The sequence below is a fragment of the Papio anubis genome, chromosome 7 (assembly GCF_008728515.1).
Source record: "Papio anubis isolate 15944 chromosome 7, Panubis1.0, whole genome shotgun sequence".
Lineage (NCBI taxonomy): Eukaryota > Metazoa > Chordata > Mammalia > Primates > Cercopithecidae > Papio > Papio anubis.
In genome coordinates this window covers 79,085,396-79,092,727 of record NC_044982.1, presented here as the reverse complement: position 1 = coordinate 79,092,727, position 7,332 = coordinate 79,085,396, and the positions used below count along the sequence as shown (strand labels likewise).

At 35.4% G+C, this 7,332-nt stretch overlaps 1 pseudogene across 1 annotated transcript; it reads right to left on the bottom strand.

Moving 5' to 3' along the window:
• Positions 1–253: 253 nt before the first annotated feature.
• On the bottom strand, positions 254–4,751 carry LOC110743753 (annotated as a pseudogene). Its single transcript, XR_004184961.1, has one exon. The product of XR_004184961.1 is annotated as a leydig cell tumor 10 kDa protein homolog pseudogene (transcript).
• Between the last annotated feature and the right edge of the window lie 2,581 nt (positions 4,752–7,332).

Sequence of the window (7,332 nt, the reverse complement as noted above, 5' to 3'; positions counted from 1 at the left end):
CTTATGATTCAGGTAATGCATTTATCTAATTTAAAAAATGATTTGTCAACTTTAAAACTCACTGCTCGTTTACCATTTAGTAAAACACTATACCAGTAGAATTTTCCTATATGTAAATAAAGTATGTTTTACATTTATAACTCCAACATACGGCATAATGTATTTTTCTACCTGTAAGACCCAAATTATCCACATTTTAAGAAACCTTGATTTAATGTAAAATGGTTTTGTATTTTTTTTTTCTTTTTTTTTCTTTTTTTTTTTTTTGACAAAGCCAGGTTTATAGTTCTGGGTTAAACCTGTGGAGGCAGGACCTGGGAAGGGGCATGGGGACAGATGAAGTTGGTGACTGTATCTTCCTAGTCATTGGTGGGTTCTCAGCACCCTTGGCCCCCACTAAAGTTCTAGGTGAAGTCCAGTGCTGGGGGGCGGGGTCCTCTTCCTGACAGTGCAGACTGTGGGATCACTTGTAAGACCCCATATGGAGGTAGGGGGTGGGGTGTTGGCCTGCACTGGGGCCAGCGTCCTCAGGAAGGCTGAGGACGGAGGACGGAGGAGGAGGAGGTGGCGGCAGCCGCCGCGTTCTTCTTGGCCGGAGTCTTCAGCAGTGCCAGCTTCTTGGGCAGGATGCTGCTGGCTCTCATCGCCACGTCATGTTCGATCTTCTTCCGGATTCCGACTTCTAGGTTCTTCTTGAGCTTTTGCTGCTGCACGACGCGCGCCTTCTTGGGAGCCATAACACGACCGCCTTTTCTCGGCCCGGATTCTTTTCAGAGGCCGCCGCTACCGTCTTGCTCTTTGCGGGCTTGCGCGCCTGGAACTTGCACTGCCGCTGCGCCATGATCCGGCACGCAGCGGAAGAGGCTGTATGTTCTTTAGAGCATGCTTGATCTTGGTTAGTAAAATTAATCCCTACTTTATATTTAATTATCTGCAGAAGAAAACAAAATGATTTACTGTAATTTTCTCTTCTATTTAGAAACAAAGCCATAGTAGAACGGTAACTGTTGGGATGTAGGGATATTATGGGTACCTTATGCTTCTTTCCTTTTAAGGTAAAAACCTGCTCCAAATTCTCGCATATGTTTTAGATCTCACAGTCTTTTTGACATATTTTATAAACCAAGGGCACACCTATATATTTATTATTATCTTAAGATTTTAAATTTTTATAATAGGTAAATTTTGTAAGCTTATAGCATAAAATTATAATTTTGTAAACTTGTGTTAAAGTTTAGAGAACCTGAGTAAGAGTAGTAAATAGAGTCCAAGGATTTGGTAAAAGGAGAGGATAATTTTGTGTGTGTGTGTATTTTCTCTTCAATTATTTTTATTTAGTTAGTTAATTTATTTTTATTTTTTTCTATTAAGATTGAAGCACATGTGATTTGTTCCTGTTGTTCTACCTAGAATATTAAGCTTTGCTTTTAGGCCTTGAAAATAAAGTGGGAATAGAGAAAATTTAACAGCTGCAGGGTACCATTAGAAATAAACAGAGGAATGTGAAATGTTGATTAAAGATCAAAGAATAGTAGCAGAATTAATTATCTGGAAGCTGTGAAATCACTTACAAACTGCATAAAGCCAAGGCAAGGGAATTGAAAACCTATTACTAATTAATTCTTATAATACATTAATAAAACAGACAAGGCACATCTTAATAATTTAGTGAAAATTTGACTGTAGTATCCAAATTCACCTCTGAAAGGTATATGATTCAGTTGATCAAGCTCTACAAAACTGGCTTCAGGACATGTACTTCCAAGTGGAACACAGGTTGCAAATACAACTGTAAGTGCTACTGAGTTACTAGGCTTGGATGTAGAAATTATAAGGGGGCTTAACGAATATAAATGTAATAGCATTGTTATAATGAAATGTGCCAATTCCAATAATTCTGTGGGGAAAGAAAATTAATTCAAACTTAACCACTGATTACAAAGCAAATGATACAGAATAAAATGAGAAGGACTTCAAAAATGTAGCGCCATTGTAACACCATTCATTTAGAGTATCTAAACAGCTCTTTTCATCCTATTAGTTCAAATCTTAACAAGTATTAATAAATCATGCTTTATACTGTGTTAATTAATTTATGCAAGTACAAAATTTGGCTACACAGTTTCTTTTTTGATTTTCTGACTTTAAGAGGATTGTAAATGGTCATAACTTGTAATTATTATGTATTAACTTTTTATCTTAAAGATATTCTGGACCTTTTACAGAATAGTAAGCTTTTCTGGAATGACTTTTAGATTTTGTATTTCAATGGCCTCACTTGAGATCTTTAAGATTGGCTTTTTATTTTATAAGTATTTTTTAATTCTTATGTAAAAAGTGTCTTCAGAAATTCTAAGGACTCAAAAACAATGATAAAAAGTGTTATTGAAAAGTATGTATGTGTAATTAATGAATATTCTTAACGATAATGTTGATGGCCATACTCGCTATAATTTTAAAGTTGCACACAACTATAGCATGCATCAGTAGACCATGGTCTCCTTGATTCTGCCAGAAAAATCAACAGATCAGAGATTTTCACTTACAGAAAGCCTTGTTGATTTAATCTACTATAAGCCACACGGGGCCAAATCAATGTCGAGATGTCAAGTACTAAAACACTGGTTTCTTTGAGAGATATTGGGATTGTGGCATGGCAAGCTGATTCCTTTTCTTCCCTTCAGCTGTGAGAACTGTGAAGTGAATATCGTGGTGTTGTCAACAAGAATATATGTTAGCGAAACATGGAGGCAGTTATTTGGGAAAATAATAAAGAAATCATTTAAACATTCTGAAATGGAATGTCAGTGTCAAAATAATATATATACTAAGGGCATCAAAGTGGCTAATAACCAGGGAATAATTTGAAATAAACTTCATCAAAATAATTATGTGTAAGCTTTTATTTATCGAATGTAATTTTACTTATGCAATGTTAGTGAAATGTGATTGCCACATTTAAACTCACCATGCTTTTCTTGTGGGACATGGGGGAATGGGTAATAATACTTTCTTATATTTGCTTCTCTGAGGATGACACATCTAAACTCTTTTATTCAACAAGCATTTCTTGAACTACTCTATGCCAGATATTGTTCTAGGTTTTGAATTACAGTGATAAAAAATAATAAAATTTTCTGCTGTTCTGGACAATGTAACTAGTAGGGTGACAGATAATAGACTTCTAGAAATAAATGCACAAGAAAATTTAGATTGTAAATGCTAGCAAAAAATAAAATAGAATTTGATAGAAATGTTAGACCATTACCAAGCAGGCATCTGTATAGCGCTGTTCACAACATAGCGGCTGGCTTCTCCCACAGTTAATGTGTATCGTAATAGTCTCAATGGTAACATGTCATCATTTCTACCATATTGTAGTGGTCATACAGATCAATGCGGTTACAGTCTGGAAAGAGGCTACACAAAAGTATGAATGCCAGCAGGTAGGTATCACTAGGGGAGATGCTGGCTGCCATACGTAGTCAGGTTAAACAACTACTAGAGGTCAAGGATGATGGAAAGTGCCAAAATGATCAGAGTTTACTTTGTAATTTAATTTTATTTCTGAAATACAGTGATGTCAGAAGAAGACTAAATAAAGAGGGGGTATGTATGTGATCAATATTTTGAAAGAATCAATTTCTTTGAAAATAGTTTCAATGAAACTATGTCTTTGAAAATATGATATTTCTATCAAGATAGAAGGATATTTCTGACAAGATAGATAGAATGCTTATGTTGACTTGAAGGTAAAGAGAAAGAAAATATAAAGGAACTGTCTGTGAATACCTGAAACCACATGCAAAAATTAGTGGAGGACAAAAATTTTGAAATGTCTGTGAGAATAGAAAAAAAAAAAAAACAAGAGAAGGAGGTTCCTGTGCCACTGTTATGGAGAAGAAAGACAATTCAAAGAACACAGAGGTAACACATTTAGACATGGATGAAAGAATGCCTATTAATTTCTGTGACAATGCAGGAAGATGCAAAGCATAGATAAAGAGACTAAGACATTTCAGTATAGGAAAACATATTCATGCAGGAATTTTTCACTATGGTTTTTAGGTAGAATAATAGCTCTCAGAGTAAGAACCGCATAACCCAGGGTTCCAGATTTATTTCCAACCCTTTTTCCTCACGACTATCAATTATCTCAACCTCATTTTCATCCTTAAACTCTGACCATTCTAAACATTGAATGAAACATGCCATTCATTATCAACTTTATTTCTTTAACATTGGTTGATATTGCTAGATAAGAGTATACATGCAACCATACCTTGAAGACAAAGTATCGTTACAAATCTATACTTTTAACATAACTGGAGTCTAAGCATAGGATCCTTAGCTTATCTTTATCTAAGATAAAGGTTTATGTTATGGCAGGAAACTTATGCAAAAATTTGCAGAAAACAGTTTTAAGTCTGTAGTAGCAGTGCATTCCTCTTTTAAAGGCAATAGTCATTCCTCATATTTTAGAGATTGAAAATAGTGGTAGAACAAACACACACATTCACACACACCACCATCCTCTTTACTTTCTAAACACATCTAAAACTTCCCTTTTCCATTCTATCAAAGAGACTGAAATACCTATCATTTTTCAAATCTCATGGGTCTTTTTTTTTTGCCTTTTATAAGTCTTTGTCATGAATTATGCACCCCTTCTTACCTTTGTTACTATCTCTCTGTCTCTTTTTCCTTTTGTCTTTTTCTCTCTGATCCTTTGTTCCCTCTCTTTCTCCTAATTTCTGTCTACCAGCATTCTTATGAAATTTTTAAAAAGCAAGAAAAATATTTAATCTCACATTTTATTTAAAAATTATTCTTTATTCCATATTTATATTATCTTGAAATGATGTTTTATGCTTAGTTTCTCAGCTTCTTCAATGTCATACATTTCCTAAAACATTAATGTCTGGCCATTAATCAAACTTTTTCACTATTCTCTTGTTATTATCTGTACTCTTTTGTACCATCAAAATGTTTGATATAGGCTTACTTACACTTTCTGGCTTACCTAAAATTATTTTTGTTGGTGTATAGAAATTTCTCTCTTTGCAAATTTATCTATATGCAGCATTTGATAGTGTTGTCCATATTCTGTGTTTAATAATATGTTCTCCATTAGCTTCTGCAATTTATTTCTTCTGGTAGCACCTGTCTCTCTTACAACATTCCTGACAATTCTTCCCTTTGTAAGTCATGCTCCCTTACCCACATGTCAAATGCTGGGCTTCCTAGCCATGTTTAACTTGATTAATTTATATGCTTAGTTAAAGCCTTACTTGACAAATTTTAACAGAATATTATTAGCTGATAATTTTAGGTTTTTTAGCTGGGAACTATCAATTACATTTATGAAAGTTCATACAAATATTTTCATATTGAATTCCCATTCAGAATTACTTCAACTCAAACTATTATAAGATTTATGGTTTACCCTTCCAAGATATTATACAATATATGTAAATTCTCCTGTCAACACATTCCATTATCACTTACTCTCATCTCTATTTTTCTTTCTCACCATAGCTCAAATTCATAGACATTTCTATAGTCATTTCTTCAAATCTACTACAGAACCTGTTCTTGAATACAGATTTTCCACTCTATTCCACTGCCAGTGTTAAAATGATCACGAATTAGCTTTTACTTAGAGTGGAAATGGCACACCTCATGACCCTCTAGCAAAATTTTTGCTTCCTGTTTCCACAACATTGTGTTCTGCTGGCCTAAAGGTCTTAGTTCCAGAGGGAGGAATGTTATCACCAAAGAGACACAGCCAAGCCATATCATTCCAGTCTTTGGAGCTGCCCAAAGCCATGGGAAACCACCCCTTGCATAAGTGTGACCTGAATGTGAGACATGAAGTCAAAGGAGATCATTTAAAGGCTAATGACTGCATTATTGGATTTCAGACTTGTATGGGACCTGTAGCTTCTTCATTTTGGCCAATTTCTTCCATTTGAAATGTGTGCATTCATCCAATGCCTGTATCCCCATTGTATCTAGGATATAACTAACTTGCTTTTGATTTTACAGGCTCATAGGTGGAAGGAACTTGCCTTGTCTCAGATGAGACTTTGGACTTGGACTTTTAGTTAATGCGGGAATGAATTAAGACTACGGGAAACTATTGGGAAGGGATGATTTTGTTTTGAAATGTGAGGACATGAGATTTGGGAAGGGCAAGGGTCAGAATGATATGGTTTGGCTGTGTCCCCACCCAAATCTTATCTTGAATTACAGTTCCCATAGTCCCCATGTGTCATGGGGGGTACCTAGTGGGATGTGATTGGATCATGGGGGCAGTTTCCTGTAGAGGACTACGTGCTCGCAAAGGAGATGTTCCCGATAAGTCCTGCTCTTGCAAACAAAGCAGGGTGTTCCTTCCCTGCAAACAGGGAGGACAAAGGAGTCAGCTGTAAACAGCAGACCCTGGGGACTGGTTAATGTGTAAACATCTTGAGAAACCAGAAAGTCAGGAAAAGGTCAGAAAAACAACACGTGTCTTGTGACTTGGCAACATTCCACAACGGACTGTATAAAATAAAGCAGAGCGTGCCATTTGGGGCGGCCGCCATGTTTGTCTCGTCCTGTGTTGTCTTGTGTGTTCATTCCTTTGTTTAGGAAACACGTGGACCCCAACAGTTTCCTCCATGCTGTTATGATAATGAGTGAGTTCTAATGAGATCTGATGGTTTTATAGGTGTCTGGCATTTCCCCTGCTTGCACTCATTCTCTCTACTGCCCCTGTGAAGAGGTGCCTTCTTCCATGATTTTAAATTTTAAATTTCCCAACAATGTGAAAATGTGAGTCAATTAAACCTCTTCTTTTCTTTATAAATTACCCAGTCCTGGGTATTTCTTCACAGGGACATGAGAAAGGACTAATACACTTGGATTATTTCAAGATAATTTTCTGGTCTCTCTACCAATATTCTTAAAAATGGTTTCTAACTTTCTTCTTCAAAATCTAGAGGTATGTACCAGTCTTGGACTCATATACATATTTGTATATATGTATATAAAAGATATATCAAATTTCTTAGGTCAGTTCAAAAAACCTACATAATACATTCCTCAGTGTATTTTCACACTTCAAATTATCTGTACTCTTTTGTACCATCAAAATGTTTCTGGGACACAAAAAAGCCCTTCAATAATTAATGTTTCTGGTCTCTCTTATTAAATGACCTGCTTGATTTTGTTTTACAATTTGGAAAATGAATGTATGTACAAAATTTGTATTTAAATGTTTTTCCTCTGTTATTTTCCAAAGTATGTCTAAGAAACCTAATTGAAAATGAAGATATTCTTCCTAAA